This window comes from Triticum dicoccoides, chromosome 6B, assembly GCF_002162155.2.
Source record: "Triticum dicoccoides isolate Atlit2015 ecotype Zavitan chromosome 6B, WEW_v2.0, whole genome shotgun sequence".
Taxonomy (NCBI): domain Eukaryota; kingdom Viridiplantae; phylum Streptophyta; class Magnoliopsida; order Poales; family Poaceae; genus Triticum; species Triticum dicoccoides.
In genome coordinates, this window is record NC_041391.1 from 617,639,935 (window position 1) to 617,657,649 (window position 17,715).

At 47.2% G+C, this 17,715-nt stretch overlaps 1 pseudogene; it reads left to right on the plus strand.

Annotated features, from left to right (window-relative positions):
* The first annotated feature begins 106 nt into the window (after positions 1-106).
* Positions 107-17,715, plus strand: part of LOC119321334 — a 44,850-nt pseudogene continuing 27,241 nt past the window's right edge.

Here is a 17,715-nt window from a genome sequence, read left to right on the forward strand (position 1 = left end):
CCCCGCCGCACATACCACAAGCAGCAGCAGCCGACGTGTGGACTTGGCTCAAGTACTCGAGCCGTAGCACTTCCCTCTGTAGCAGCTCTCGCTCGGATAAACGCAAATGGCGACGGCGGTCCACCAGCTCTTCTTCTTCGCGCTGAGCGTGGGCGGCAGACTCGGGCGTCCGCGTCCGCGATGGACTGGCACGAGGTGCTGTCGCGGAAGTGTCGGCTGCCGCTGCGGAAGGTGTCGGGCGAGCACGGCCCGCCGCAGCTGGGCGAGCTCAAGGACCGGCTCGAGTACCTCTACAGGCCAGCGACTGCGGGCACTGCTCCACGGTGGTGCGCCTCAACATGCCCCAGGGCCCCTTCGTGGCCATGGACCCCCGCGTGGTGGCGCTCTTTCCCGGTCCTCTTTGCCATCGCCGTCGCCGCCGCTGTTTGCAGCCGCCGCAGCTCATGATCGATGCAACGAATCCGTGTTCTGATTGAAGCCATGGAAGGAGATACGTGATGTTTTTTTTGAATAGAGCAAGGCACCTGAAAGGTGCCCAAATTTCTATTGACAGCTTATGGGGTTATTCCAAGTTACAGGGGCAACAGACTGAAGAATAAGAGACAGAGCCTGAAAAAGAGGCTGCAATGGAAAAGCAAAGAGAGGTTGAAAACTAATCAAACAGATGAACTGCAGCTTAAAGAAAAGACCACCAGCGCCGGTAGAGATGTGTTGTCATATGCTTGTGGTAACACCAAAGTTCTTGCAGGCAGGAGGACCCTTGCTTTGAGTGCTGTTTTTAGTAGCAATACACCTTGTGTAGTTGGAACCCTGTGCCAGAGAATTGAGCTAGAGCAGCCGCAACAGGACAGAGGTGTTGGGGAACGTTGCAGAAAATAAAATTTTTCCTACGGTTTCACCAAGATCCATCTATGAGTTCATCTAAGCAATGAGTGAAAGGAGAGATGCATCTACATACCACTTTGTAGATCGCGAGCGGAAGCGTTCAAAAGAACGGGGTTGAAGTAGTCGTTCTCGTCGTGATCCTATCACCGGAGATCCTAGCGCCGAACGGACGGCACCTCCGCGTTCAACACACGTACGGTCAGCGTGACGTCTCCTCCGTCTTGATCCAGCAAGGGGGAAGGAGAGGTTGATGATGATCCAGCAGCACGACGGCGTGGTGGTGGATGCAGCAGAACTCCGGCAGGGCTTCGCCAAGCTGCTGCGGGAGGAGGACGAGGTGTAGCAGGGGGAGGGAGGCGCCAAGACTTTGGGGTTGCGGCTGCCCTCCCCCTGCCCTCCTTTATATAGGCCCCCAGGGGGGGCGCCGGCCCTGGAAGATGCAATCTCCCAAGGGGGCGGCGGCCAGGGGGGTGGAGTGCCCCCCAAGGCAAGTGGTGCGCCCCCCACCTAGGGTTTCCAACCCTAGGCGCAGGGGGGCCAGGGGGGCGCACCAGCCCACTAGGGGCTGGTTCCCCTCCCACTTCAGCCCACGGGGCTCTCCGGGATAGGTGGCCCCACCCGGTGGACCCCCGGGACCCTTTCGGTGGTTCCGGTACAATACCGGGTGACCCCGAAACTTTCCCGATGGCCGAAACAGCACTTCCTATATAGTTTTCTTTACCTCCGGACCATTCCGGAACTCCTCGTGACGTCCGGGATCTCATCCGGGACTCCGAACAACATTCGATTTGCTGCATACTCATATTCATACAACCCTAGCGTCACCAAACCTTAAGTGTGTAGACCCTACGGGTTCGGGAGACATGCAGACATGACCGAGACAGCTCTCCGGTCAATAACCAACAGCGGGATCTGGATACCCATGTTGGCTCCCACATACTCCTCGATGATCTCATCGGATGAACCACGATGTCTAGGGTTCAAGCAACCCCGTATACTATTCCCTTTGTCAGACGGTATGTTACTTGCCCGAGACTCGATCGTCGGTATCCCAATACCTCGTTCAGTCTCGTTACCGGCAAGTCACTTTACTCGTACCGTAATGCATGATCCCGTGACCAGACACTTGGTCACTTTGAGCTCATTTTGATGATGCACTACCGAGTGGGCCCAGTGATACCTCTCCGTAACACGAAGTGACAAATCCCAGTCTCGATCCGTGTCAACCCAACAGACACTTTCGGAGATACCTGTAGTGCACCTTTATAGTCACCCAGTTACGTTGTGACGTTTGGTACACCCAAAGCACTCCTACGACATCCGGGAGTTACACGATCTCATGGTCTAAGGAAGAGATACTTGACATTGAAAAAGCTCTAGCAAAATGAACTACACGATCTTGTGCTATGCTTAGGAATGGGTCTTGTCCATCACATCATTCTCCTAATGATGTGATCCCGTTGTCAACGACATCTAATGTCCATAGTCAGGAAACCATGACTATCTGTAGTCAACTAGAGGCTTACTAGGGACGTATTGTGGTCTATGTATTCACACGTGTATTACGATTTCCGGATAATACAATTATAGCATGAATAAAAGACAATTATCATGAACAAGGAAATATAATAATAATCCTTTTATTATTGCCTCTAGGGCATATTTCCAACACTCTCCCACTTGCACTAGAGTCAATAATCTAGTTACATTGTGATGAATCGAACACCCATAGAGTTCTGGTGTTGATCATGTTTTGCTCGCGAGAGAGGTTTAGTCAACGGATCTGCGACATTCAGATCCGTATGTACTTTGCAAATATCTATGTCTCCATCTTGAACATTTTCACGGATGGAGTTGAAGCGACGCTTGATGTGCCTGGTCTTCTTGTGAAACATGGGCTCCTTGGCAAGGGCAATAGCTCCAGTGTTGTCATAGAAGAGTTTGATCGGCCCCGACGCATTGGGTATGACTCCTAGGTCGGTGATGAACTCCTTTACCCAAATTGCTTCATGCGCTGCCTCCGAGGCTGCCATGTACTCCGCTTCACCTGTAGATCCCGCCACGACGCTCTGCTTGCAGCTGCACCAGCTTACTGCTCCACCATTCAACATATACACGTATCCGGTTTGTGACTTAGAGTCATCCAGATCTGTATCGAAGCTAGCATCGACGTAACCCTTTACGACGAGCTCTTCGTCACCTCCATAAACGAGAAACATGTCCTTTGTCCTTTTCAGGTACTTTAGGATATTCTTTACCGCTGTCCAGTGTTTCTTGCCGGGATTACTTTGGTACCTTCCTACCAATCTTACGGCAAGGTTTACATCTGGTCTGGTACACAGCATGGCATACATAATAAATCCTATGGCTGAAGCATAGGGGATGACACTCATCTCTTCTTTATCTTTTGCCGTGGTCGGGCATTGAGCCGAGCTCAATCTCACACCTTGCAATACAGGCAAGAACCCCTTTTGGACTGATGCATTTTGAACTTCTTCAAAATCTTATCAAGGTATGTGCTTTGTGAAAGACCTATGAGGCGTCTCGATCTATCCCTATAGATCTTGATGCCTAATATGTAAGCAGCTTCTCCAAGGTCCTTCATTGAAAAACACTTATTCAAGTAGGCCTTAATGCTGTCCAAAAGTTCTATATCATTTCCCATCAAAAGTATGTCATCTACATATAGTATGAGAAATGCTACAGAGCTCCCACTCACTTTCTTGTAAATGCAGGCTTCTCCATAAGTCTGCATAAACCCAAACGCTTTGATCATCTCATCAAAGCGAATGTTCCAACTCCGAGATGCTTGCACCAGCCCATAAATGGATCGCTGGAGCTTGCATACTTTGTTAGCATTCTTAGGATCGACAAAACCCTCCGGCTGCATCATATACAGTTCTTCCTTAAGATGCCCGTTAAGGAATGCCGTTTTGACGTCCATCTGCCATATCTCATAATCATAGTATGCGGCAATTGCTAACATGATTCGGACGGACTTCAGCTTCGCTACGGGAAAGAAAGTCTCATCGTAGTCAACCCCTTGAACTTGTCGATAACCCTTAGCGACAAGTCGAGCTTTATAGATGGTAATATTACCATCCGCGTCCATCTTCTTCTTAAAGATCCATTTATTTTCTATCGCTCGCCGATCATCGGGCAAGTCTGTCAAAGTCCATACTTTGTTTTCATACATGGATTCTATATCGGATTGCATGGCTTCTAGCCATTTGTTGGAATCTGGGCCCACCATCGCTTCTTCATAGTTCGAAGGTTCACCGTTGTCTAACAACATGATTTCCAGGACAGGGTTGCCATACCACTCTGGTGTGGAACGTGTCCTTGTGGACCTATGAAGTTCAGTAGCAACTTGATCAGAAGTACCTTGATCATCATCATTAATTTCCTCTCCAGTCGGTGTAGGCACCACAGGAACGTTTTCCTGAGCTGCACTACTTTCCGGTTCAAGAGGTAGTACTTCATCGAGTTCTACTTTCCTCCCACTTACTCCTTTCGAGAGAAACTCTTTTTCCAGAAAGGATCCGTTCTTGGCAACAAAGATCTTGCCCTCGGATCTTAAATAGAAGGTATACCCAATGGTTTCCTTAGGGTATCCTATGAAGACGCATTTTTCCGACTTGGGTTCGAGTTTTTCAGGTTGAAGTTTCTTGACATAAGCATCGCATCCCCAAACTTTTAGAAACGACAGCTTAGGTTTCTTCCCAAACCATAATTCATACGGTGTCATCTCAACGGATTTAGACAGTGCCCTATTTAAAGTGAATGTAGTTGTCTCTAGAGCGTATCCCCAAAATGATAGCGGTAAATCGGTAATAGACATCATAGATCGCACCATATCCAATAGAGTGCGATTACGACGTTCGGACACACCGTTACGCTAAGGTGTTCCAGGTGGCGTGAGTTGTGAAACGATTCCACATTTCCTTAAGTGTGTACCAAATTCGTGACTTAAATATTCTCCTCCACGATCTGATCGTAGGAACTTTATCTTTTGGTCACGTTGATTCTCTACCTCATTCTGAAATTCCTTGAACTTTTCAAAGGTCTCAGACTTGTGTTTCATCAAGTAGACATACCCATATCTACTCAAGTCATCAGTGAGAGTGAGAACATAATGATATCCTCCGCGAGCCTCAACGCTCATTGGACCGCACACATCGGTATGTATGATTTCCAATAAGTTGGTTTCTCGCTCCATTATTCCGGAGAACGGAGTCTTGGTCATTTTACCCATGAGGCATGGTTCGCACGTGTCAAATGATTCATAATCGAGAGACTCTAAAAGTCCATCAGTATGGAGTTCTTCATGCGCTTGACACCTATGTGACCAAGACGGCAGTGCCACAAGTATGTGGGACTATCGTTATCAACTTTACATCTTTTGGTATTCACACTATGAATATGTGTAACATTACATTCGAGATTCATTAAGAATAAACCATTGACCATCGGGGCATGACCATAAAACATATCTCTCATATAAATAGAACAACCATTATTCTCGGATTTAAATGAGTAGCCATCTCGCATCAAACGAGATCCAGATACAATGTTCATGCTCAAACTTGGCACTAAATAACAATTATTGAGGGTTTAAAACTAATGCCGTGGGTAAATGTAGAGGTAGCGTGCCGACGACGATCACATCGACCTTGGAACCATTCCCGACGCGCATCATCACCTCGTCCTTCGCCAATCTCCGCTTATTCCGCAACTCCTGTTGTGAGTTACAAATATGAGCAATGGCACCGGTATCAAATACCCAGGAGTTACTACGAGTACTGGTAAGGTACACATCAATTACATGTATATCAAAAATACCTTTAGTGTTGCCGGCCTTCTTGTCCACTAAGTATTTGGGGCAGTTCCGCTTCCAGTGACCCTTCCCCTTGCAATAAAAGCACTCAGTCTCAGGCTTGGGTCCATTCTTTGACTTCTTCCCGGCAACTGGCTTACCGGGCGCGGCAACATCTTCGCCGTCCTTCTTGAAGTTCTTCTTACCCTTGCCCTTCTTGAACTTAGTGGTCTTATTGACCATCAACACTTAATGTTCTTTCTTGATTTCAACCTCTGCTGACTTCAGCATTGAGAATACTTTAGGAATGGTCTTCACCATCCCCTGCATATTGTAGTTCAACACAAAGCTCTTGTAGCTCGGTGGGAGCAACTGAAGGATTCTGTCAATGACCGCCTCGTCTGGGAGGTTGATCTCCAGCTAGGACAGGCGGTTGCGCAACCCAGACATTTTGAGTATGTGCTCACTGACAGAACTGTTTTCCTCCATCTTACAACTATAGAACTTGTCGGAGACTTCATATCTCTCGACCCGGGCATGAGCTTGGAAAACCATTTTCAGCTCCTCGAACATCTCATATGCTCCGTGTTTCTCAAAACACTTTTGGAGCCCCGGTTCTAAGATGTAAAGCATGCCGCACTGAACGAGGGAGTAATAATCAGCACGTGATTGCCAAGTGTTCATAACGTCTTGGTTCTCTGGGATGGGTGCTTCACCTAGCGGTGCATCTAGGATATAATCTTTCTTGGCTGCTATGAGGATGATCCTCAGGTTCCGGACCCAGTCCGAATAGTTGCTGCCATCATCTTTCAGCTTGGTTTTCTCTAGGAACGCGTTGAAGTTCATGTTGACATGAGCGTTGGCCGTTTGATCTACAAGACATATTTTGCAAAAGTTTTAGACTAAGTTCATGATAATTAAGTTCATCTAATCAAATTATTTAATGAACTCCCACTCAGATTAGACATCCCTCTAGTCATCTAAGTGTTACACGATCTGAGTTGACTAGGCCGTGTCCGATCATCACGTGAGACGGACTAGTCATCATCGGTGAACATCTCCATGTTGATCGTATCTTCCATACGACTCATGTTTGACCTTTCGGTCTCTGTGTTCCGAGGCCATGTCTGTACATGCTAGGCTCGTCAAGTTAACCCTAAGTGTTCTGCATGTGTAAATCTGTCTTACACCTGTTGTATGTGAACGTAAGGATCTATCACACCCGATCATCACGTGGTGCTTCGAAACGACGAACTTTAGCAACGGTGCACAGTTAGGGGGAACACTTTCTTGAAATTATTATAAGGGATCATCTTATTTACTACCGTTGTTCTAAGTAAACAAGATGCATAAAGCAAAATAAACATCACATGCAATTATATAAAGTAGTGACATGATATGGCCAATATCATATAGCTCCTTCGATCTCCATCTTCGAGGCTCCATGATCATCTTCATCACCGGCATGACACCATGATCTCCATCATCATGATCTCCATCATTGTGTCTTCATGAAGTTGTCACGCCAATGACTACTTCTACTTCTATGGCTAACGCGTTTAGCAATAAAGTAAAGTATTATACATGGCGTTCTTCAATGACACGCAGGTCATACAAAAATAAAGACAACTCCTATGGCTCCTGCCGGTTGTCATACTCATCGACATGCAAGTCGTGATTCCTATTACAAGAACATGATCTGATACATCACAATATATCATTCATCATTCATCACAACTTCTGGCCATATCACATCACATGACAATTGCTGCAAAAACAAGTTAGACATCCTCTAATTGTTGTTGCATCTTTTACGTGGATGCAATTGGGTTCTAGCAAGAACATTTTCTTACCAACGAATAACCACAACGTGATTTTGTCAACTTCTATTTACCCTTCATAAGGATCTCTTTCATCTAATCCGCTCCAACTAAAGTAGGAGAGACAGACACCCGCTAGCCACCTTATGCAACTAGTGCATGTCAGTCGGTGGAACCTGTCTCACGTAAGCATACGTGTAAGGTCGGTCCGGGCCGCTTCATCCCACAATACCGTTGAAGTAAGAAAAGACTAGTAGCGGCAAGCAAGTTGACAAGATCTACGCCCACAACAAAATCCCTGTTCAAGAATTCATCCAATTAATGAGTTAACTTGCCGATTAATCCCTACTCATAGGGTCGTCGAGTAGCCGATAAACCGATAAATCGTCCAATTAATTGATTAAATGGCCGATTAACTTGCCGATTAGCCTATTAATCCCCTACTCGCTGGCCAACCGAGCAGCTACCAGTTAACGATTTCCTCAACAATGAACAAAATTGTGTTCTACTCGTGCAATAGAGAACTACGCATAGACCTAGCTCATGATGCCACTGTTGGGGAACGTTGCAGAAAATAAAAATTTTCCTATGGTTTCACCAAGATCCATCTATGAGTTCATCTAAGAAACGTGTGAAAGGAGAGATGCATCTACATACCACTTTGTAGATCGCGAGTGGAAGCATTCAAAAGAACGGGGTTGAAGTAGTCGTTCTCGTTGTGATCCTATCACCGGAGATCCTAGCGTCGAACGGACGGCACCTCCGCATTCAACACACGTACGGTCAGCGTGACGTCTCCTCCGTCTTGATCCAGCAAGGGGGAAGGAGAGGTTGATGATGATCCAGCAGCACGACGGCATGGTGGTGGATGCAGCAGAACTCCGGCAGGGCTTCGCCAAGCTGCTGCGGGAGGAGGACGAGGTGTAGCAGGGGGAGGGAGGCGCCAAGACTTTGGGGTTGCCGCTGCCCTCCCCCTGCCCTCCTTTATATAGGCCCCCAGGGGGGGCGCCGGCCCTGGGAGATGCAATCTCCCAAGGGGGCGGCGGCCAGGGGGGGTGGAGTGCCCCCCAAGGCAAGTGGCGCGCCCCCCCACCTAGGGTTTCCAACCCTAGGAGCAAGGGGGGCCCAAGGGGGGGCGCACCAGCCCACTAGGGGCTGGTTCCCCTCCCACTTCAGCCCACGGGGCCCTCCGGGATAGGTGGCCCCACCTGGTGGACCTCCGGGACCCTTTCGGTGGTCCCGGTACAATACCGGGTGACCCCGAAACTTTCCCGATGGCCGAAACAGCACTTCCTATATAGTTTTCTTTACCTCCGAACCATTCCGGAACTCCTCGTGACGTCCTGGATCTCATCCGGGACACCGAACAACATTCGGTTTGCTGCATACTCATATTCATACAACCCTAGCGTCACCAAACCTTAAGTGTGTAGACCCTACGGGTTCGGGAGACATGCTGACATGACCGAGACAGCTCTCCGGTCAATAACCAACAGCGAGATATGGATACCCATGTTGGCTCCCACATACTCCTCGATGATCTCATCGGATGAACCACGATGTCTAGGGTTCAAGCAACCCCGTATACTATTCCCTTTGTCAGACGGTATGTTACTTGCCCGAGACTCGGTCGTCGGTATCCCAATACCTCGTTCAGTCTCGTTACCGGCAAGTCACTTTACTCGTACCGTAATGCATGATCCCGTGACCAGACACTTGGTCACTTTGAGCTCATTTTGATGATGCACTACCGAGTGGGCCCAGTGATACCTCTCCGTAACACGGAGTGACAAATCCCAGTCTCGATCCGTGTCAACCCAACAGACACTTTCGGAGATACCTGTAGTGCACCTTTATAATCACCCAGTTACGTTGTGACGTTTGGTACACCCAAAGCACTCCTACGGCATCCGGGAGTTACACGATCTCATGGTCTAAGGAAGAGATACTTGACATTGAAAAAGCTCTAGCAAAACGAACTACACGATCTTGTGCTATGCTTAGGAATGGGTCTTGTCCATCACATCATTCTCCTAATGATGTGATCCCGTTGTCAACGACATCTAATGTCCATAGTCAGGAAACCATGACTATCTGTTGACCAACGAGCTAGTCAACTAGAGGCTTACTAGGGACGTATTGTGGTCTATGTATTCACACGTGTATTACGATTTCCGGATAATACAATTATAGCATGAATAAAAGACAATTATCATGAACAAGGAAATATAATAATAATCCTTTTATTATTGCCTCTAGGGCATATTTCCAACAAGAGGTTTGTGTCATGTGATCTTGTAGAGCAAATCATCAGTGGCTGATCTGAAGCCTGGTACACCTGTTGTACAAGATTGTGAGCCACTCCATTTAGATTCCTGGAAATGTGGAACACCTGAGCATTTAGAATAGAATAAATGCTATTAAAAGAGGCTAATTCATTTCTGATATTCCAAGGAGTAGCAGGGTGGGAAATGGTCTTAGAAGCAGCAGCAGAAGCGAGAGGGAGACAATCAGTAAAAAAAGTAGGTTACTGCACATTCAATTTGTTTGCAATAAGAGTAGCGCAAGAAAGAGCCTTGGCTTCTGCATGAGTAGGATCTGTGGTTACAGGGGCAGATGCCTGAATCTGAATATTAAGCTCACCATTATCAACAGAAATAGAAAAGTAAATTCCAATACCTGTACCAACTTGTCCCCTTAGAATACCTAGAATTTTTGAAGATCGAAAGGCCGCATCAGAATAAATTTTAGTGTTGGGGAACGTTGCAGAAAATTAAAAATTTTCCTATGGTTTCACCAAGATCCATCTATGAGTTCATCTAAGCAACGAGTCAAGGGAGAGAGTTTGCATCTACATACCACTTGTAGATCGCGTGCGGAAGCTTGCAAGGTGATGATGTAGTCGTACTCGACGTGATTCGAATCACCGATGACCAAGTGCTGAACGGACAGCACCTCCGCGTTCAACACACGTACGGGACGGGAGACGTCTCCTCCTTCTTGATCCAGCAAGGGGGAAGGAGAGGTTGAGGAAGACAGCTCCACCGGCAGCACGACGGCGTGGTGATGGTGGAGAGGCAGTACTCCGACAGGGCTTCGCCAAGCACACTACGGAGGAGGAGAGGTGTTGGGGAGGGGAGGGCTGCGCCTTGGAGGGTGGTGCGGCTGCCCTCCCCTCACCCCTCTATTTATAGGGGGAAGGGAGAAGGGGGCCTGCCCCCTAGAACCCATCTAGGGGGGGGGTGCGGCGGCCTAGGGGAGAGGGGAGAGGGTGGCTTGCCCCCCAAGCCAAGGGGGGCGCCCCCTCTAGGGTTCCCCCTCAACCCTAGGCGCATGGGCCCAAGGGAGGGGGGTGCGGCCAGCCCACCAGGGGCTGGATCCCTGCCCCACGCAGCCCATGTGGCCCCCCGGGAGGGGTGGCCCCTCCCGGTGGACCCCCGGAACCCTTCCGGTGGCCCCGGTACAATACCGGTATGACCCCGAAACTTCCCGGTGTCCGTTTGACAACTTCCCATATATAAATCTTTACCTCCGGACCCTTCCGGATCTCCTCGTGACGTCCAGGATCCCATCCGGGACTCCGAACAACATTCGGTAGTCACATACTAGTCTTCCTAATAACCCTAGCGTCACCGAACCTTAAGTGTGTAGACCCTACGGGTTCGGGAGACATGGAGACATGACCGAGACGCTCTCAGTCAATAACCAACAGCGGGATCTGGATACCCATGATGGCTCCCACATGCTCCTCGATGTTGTCATCGGATGAACCACTATGTCGACGATTCGATCAAACCCTGTATGCAATTCCCTTTGTCAATCGGTACGTTACTTGCCCGAGACTCGATCGTCGGTATCCCAATACCTTGTTCAGTCTCGTTACCGGCAAGTCACTTTACTCGTACCGTAATGCATGATCCCGTGTCCAACACCTTGGTCACATTGAGCTCATTATGATGATGCATTACCGAGTGGGCCCAGAGATACCTCTCCGTCATACGGAGTGACAAATCCCAGTCTCGATCCGTGTCAACCCAACAGATACTTTCGGAGATACCTGTAATGCACCTTTATAGTCACCCAGTTACGTTGTGACGTTTGATACAGCCAAGGCACTCTTACGGTATCCGGGAGTTACACGATCTCATGGTCGAAGGAAGAGATACTTGACACTGGCAAAGCTCTAGCAAAACGAACTACGCGATCTTTTATGCTATGCTTAAGATTGGGTCTTGTCCATCACATCATTCTCCTAATGATGTGATCCCGTTATCAACAACATCCAATGTCCATAGTCAGGAAACCATGACTATTTGTTGATCACAACGAGCTGGTCAACTAGAGGCTCACCAGGGACATATTGTGGTCTAAGTATTCACACGTGTATTACGATTTCCAGATAATACAGTTATAGCATGAATAAAAGACATTTATCATGAACATTGAAATATAATAATACTTTTATTATTGCCTCTAGGGCATATTTCCAACAGTCTCCCACTTGCACTAGAGTCACCAATCTAGTTACATTGTGATGAATCGAACACCCATAGAGTTCTAGTGTTGATCATGTTTTGCACGCGAGAGAGGTTTAGTCAGCGGATCTGCGACATTCAGATCCGTGTGCACTTTGCAAATCTCTATGTCTCCATCTTGAACATTTTCATGGATGGAGTTGAAACGACGCTTGATGTGCCTGGTCTTCTTGTGAAACCTGGGCTCCTTGGCGAGGGCAATAGCTCCAGTGTTGTCACAGAAGAGTTTGATCGGCCTCGACGCATTGGGTATGACTCCTAGGTCGGTGATGAACTCCTTCACCCAAATCGCTTCATGCGCTGCCTCCGAGGCTGCCATGTACTCTGCTTCACACGTAGATCCCGCCACGACGCTCTGCTTGCAGCTGCACCAGCTTACTGCTCCACCATTCAACATATACACGTATCCGGTTTGTGACTTAGAGTCATCCAGATCTGAGTCGAAGCTAGCGTCGACGTAACCCTTTACGACGAGCTCTTCGTCTCTTCCATAAACGAGAAACATGTCCTTTTCAGGTACTTCAGGATATTCTTGACCGCTGTCCAGTGTTCCTTGCCGGGATTACTTTGGTATCTTGCTACCAAACTTACGGCAAGGTTTACATCGGGTCTGGTACACAGCATGGCATACATAATAGATCCTATGGCTGAAGCATAGGGGATGACACTCATCTCTTCTTTATCTTTTGCCGTGGTCGGTGACTGAGCCGAGCTCAATCTCACACCTTGTAACATAGGCAAGAACCCCTTCTTGGACTGATCCATTTTGAACCTCTTCAAAATCTTATCAAGGTGTGTGCTTTGTGAAAGACCTATGAGGCGTCTCGATCTATTTCTATAGATCTTGATGCCTAATATATAAGCAGCTTCTCCAAGGTCCTTCATTGAAAAACACTTATTCAAGTAGGCCTTAATGTTGTCCAGAAATTCTATATTATTTCCCATCAAGAGTATGTCATCTACATATAATATGAGAAATGCTACAGAGCTCCCACTCACTTTCTTGTAAACGCAGGCTTCTCCATAAGTCTGCATAAACCCAAACGCTTTGATCATCTCATCAAAGCGAATGTTCCAACTCCGAGATGCTTGCACCAGTCCATAAATGGATCGCTGGAGCTTGGATACTTTGCTAGCGTTCCAAGGATCGACAAAACCTTCTGGATGCATCATATACAGTTCTTCCTTAAGATGCCCGTTAAGGAATGTTGTTTTGACGTCCATCTGCCATATCTCATAATCATAGTATGCGGCAATTGCTAACATGATTCGGACGGACTTCAGCTTCGCTACGGGAGAGAAAGTCTCGTCGTAGTCAATCCCTTGAACTTGTCGATAACCCTTAGCGACAAGTCGAGCCTTATAGATTGTAACATTACCATCCGCGTCCGTCTTCTTCTTAAAGATCCATTTGTTTTCTATCGCTCGCCGATCATCGGGCAAGTTTGTCAAAGTCCATACTTTGTTTTCATACATGGATTCTATCTCGGATTTCATGGCTTCTAGCCATTTGTTGGAATCCGGGCCCGCCATCGCTTCTTCATAGTTTGGAGGTTCATTGTTGTCTAACAACATGATTTCCAGGACAGGGTTGCCGTACCACTCTGGTGCGGAACGTGTCCTTGTGGACCTACGAAGTTCAGCAGTAACTTGATCCGAAGTACCTTGATCATCATCATTGTTTTCCTCTTCAGTTGGTGTGGGCATCACAGGAACGGTTTCCTGCGTTGCGCCACTTTCCCGCTCAAGAGGTAGTACTTCATCGAGTTCTACTTTCCTCCCACTTACTTCTTTCGAGAGAAACTCTTTTTCCAGAAAGCATCCGTTCTTGGCAACAAAGATCTTGCCTTCGGATCTTAAGTAGAAGGTATACCCTACAGTTTCCTTAGGGTATCCTATGAATACGCATTTTTCCGACTTGGGTTCGAGCTTTTCAGGTTGAAGTTTCTTGACATAAGCATCGCATCCCCAAACTTTTAGAAACGACAGCTTAGGTTTCTTTCCAAACCATAATTCATACGGTGTCGTCTCAACGGATTTAGACGGTGCCCTATTTAAAGTGAATGTAGCTGTCTCTAGAGCGTATCCCCAAAAAGATAGCGGTAAATCGGTAAGAGACATCATAGACCGCACCATATCCAATAGGGTGCGATTACGACGTTCGGACACACCGTTTCGCTGAGGTGTTCCAGGCGGCGTGAGTTGTGAAACGATTCCACATTTCCTTAAGTGTGTACCAAATTCGTGACTTAAGTATTCTCCTCCATGATCTGATCATAAGAATTTTATCTTTCGGTCACGTTGATTCTCTACCTCATTCTGAAATTCCTTGAACTTTTCAAAGGTCTCAGACTTGTGTTTCATTAAGTAGACATACCCATATCTACTCAAGTCATCAGTGAGAGTGAGAACATAACGATATCCTCCGCGAGCCTCAACGCTCATTGGACCGCACACATCGGTATGTATGATTTCCAACAAGTTGGTTGCTCGCTCCATTGTTCCGGAGAACGGAGTCTTGGTCATTTTGCCCAAAAGGCATGGTTCGCACGTGTCAAACGATTCATAATCAAGAGACTCTAAAAGTCCATCGGCATGGAGCTTCTTCATGCGCTTGACACCAATGTGACCAAGGCGGCAGTGCCACAAGTATGTGGGACTATCGTTATCAACTTTAAATCTTTTGGCATCTACACTGTGAACATGTGTAATATTACGCTCGAGATTCATTAAGAATAAACCATTGACCATCGGAGCATGACCATAAAACATATCTCTCATATAAATCGAACAACCATTATTCTCAGACTTAAATGAGTAGCCATCTCGTATTAAACGAGATCCAGATACAATGTTCATGCTCAAACTTGGCACTAAATAACAATTATTAAGGTTCAAAACTAATCCCGTAGGTAAATGTAGAGGCAGCGTGCCGACGGCGATCACATCGACTCTAGAACCATTCCCGATGCGCATCGTCACCTCGTCCTTCGCCAGTCTCCGTTTATTCCGCAGCTCCTGCTGTGAGTTACAAATATGAGCAACGGCACCGGTATCAAATACCCAGGAGTTACTACGAGTACTGGTAAGGTACACATCTATCACATGTATATCAAATATACCTTTGGTGTTGCCGGCCTTCTTATCCGCTAAGTATTTGGGGCAGTTCCGCTTCCAGTGACCCTTCCCCTTGCAATAAAAGCACTCAGTGTCAGGCTTAGGTCCATTCTTTGACTTCTTCCCGGTAACTGGCTTACCAGGCGCGGCAACATCTTTGCCATCCTTCTTGAAGTTCTTCTTACCCTTGCCCTTCTTGAACTTAGTGGTCTTATTGACCATCAACACTTGATGTTCTTTCTTGATTTCAGCCTCTGCTGACTTCAGCATCGAGAACACTTCAGGAATGGTCTTTTCCATCCCCTGCATGTTGTAGTTCATCACAAAGCTCTTGTAGCTTGGTGGGAGCGACTGGAGGATTCTGTCAATGACCGCCTCATCTGGGAGGTTAATGTTCAGCTGGGTCATACGGTTGTGCAACCCAGACATCTTCAGGATGTGCTCACTGACAGAACTGTTTTCCTCCATCTTACAACTGTAGAACTTGTCGGAGACATCATATCTCTCGACCCGGGCATGAGCTTGAAAAACTAGTTTCAGCTCTTCGAACATCTTATATGCTCCGTGGTGCTCAAAACGCTTTTGGAGCCCCGGTTCTAAGCTGTAAAGCATGCCGCACTGAACGAGGGAGTAATCATCAGCACGAGACTGCCAAGCGTTCATAATGTCTTGGTTCTCTGGGACAGGAGCGTCACCTAGCGGTCCTTCTAGGACATATTGTTTCCTGGCAGCTATGAGGATGATCCTCAGGTTCCGGACCCAGTCCGTATAGTTGCTGCCATCATCTTTCAGCTTGGTTTTCTCTAGGAACGCGTTGAAGTTCATGTTGACATTAGCGTTGGCCATTGATCTACAAGACATATTTGCAAAGGTTTTAGACTAAGTTCATGATAATAAAGTTCTAATCAAATTATGAACTCCCACTTAGATTAGACATCCCTCTAGTCATCTAAGTGTTACACGATCCGAGTCGACTAGCCCGTGTCCGATCATCACGTGAGACGGACTAGTCATTGTCGGTGAACATTCTCATGTTGATCGTATCTTCCATACGATTCGTGTTCGACCTTTCGGTCTCCGTGTTCCGAGGCCATGTCTGCACATGCTAGGCTCGTCAAGTTAACCCTAAGTGTTTTCGCTGTGTAAAACTGTCTTACACCCGTTGTATGTGAACGTAAGAATCCATCACACCCGATCATCACGTGGTGCTTAGAAGCGACGAACTGTAGCAACAGTGCACAGTTAGGGGAGAACACTTCTTGATATTTTATAAGGGATCATCTTATTTACTACCGTCGTCCTAAGTAAACAAGATGCATAATACATAATAAACATCACATGCAATTATATAGTTGTGACATGATATGGCCAATATCATATAGCTCCATTGATCTTCATCTTCGGGGCTCCATGATCATCTTGTCACCGGCTTGACACCATGATCTCCATCATCATGATCTCCATCATCGTGTCTTCATGAAGTTGTCACGCCAACGACTACTTCTACTTCTATGACTAACGTTTAGCAATAAAGTAAAGTAGTTTACATGGCGTTATTCAGTGACACGCAGGTCATACAAAAAAATAATGACAACTCCTATGGCTCCTACCGGTTGTCATACTCATCGACATGCAAGTCGTGAATCCTATTACAAAGAACATGATCTCATACATCACAATTCATCATTCATCACAACTTCTGGCCATATCACATCACATGATCAATCGCTGCAAAAACAAGTTAGACGTCCTCTAATTGTTGTTGCATCTTTTACGTGGCTGCAATTGGGTTCTAGCAAGAACGTTTTCTTACCTACGAATCACCACAACGTGATTTTGTCAACTTCTATTTACCCTTCATAAGGGCCCTGTTCATCGATTCCGCTCCAACTAAAGTGGGAGAGACAGACACCCGATAGCCACCTTATGCAACTAGTGCATGTCAGTCGGTGGAACCGGTCTCACGTAAGCGTACGTGTAAGGTTGGTCCGGGCCGCTTCATCCCACAATACCGTTTAAGCAAGAAAAGACTAGTAGAGGCAAGTAAGATGACAAAATCCACGCCCACAACAAAATTGTGTTCTACTCGTGCAAAGAGAACTACGCATAGACCTAGCTCATGATGCCACTGTTGGGGAACGTTGCAGAAAATTAAAATTTTTCCTACGGTTTCACCAAGATCCATCTATGAGTTCATCTAAGCAACGAGTCAAGGGAGAGAGTTTGCATCTACATACCACTTGTAGATCGCGTGCGGAAGCTTGCAAGGTGATGATGTAGTCGTACTCGACGTGATTCGAATCACCGATGACCAAGTGCTGAATGGACAGCACCTCCGCGTTCAACACACATACGGGACGGGAGACGTCTCCTCCTTCTTGATCCAGCAAGGGGGAAGGAGAGGTTGAGGAAGACAGCTCCACCGGCAGCACGACGGCGTGGTGATGGTGGAGAGGCAGTACTCCGACAGGGCTTCGCCAAGCACACTACGGAGGAGGAGAGGTGTTGGGGAGGGGAGGGCTGCGCCTTGGAGGGTGGTGCG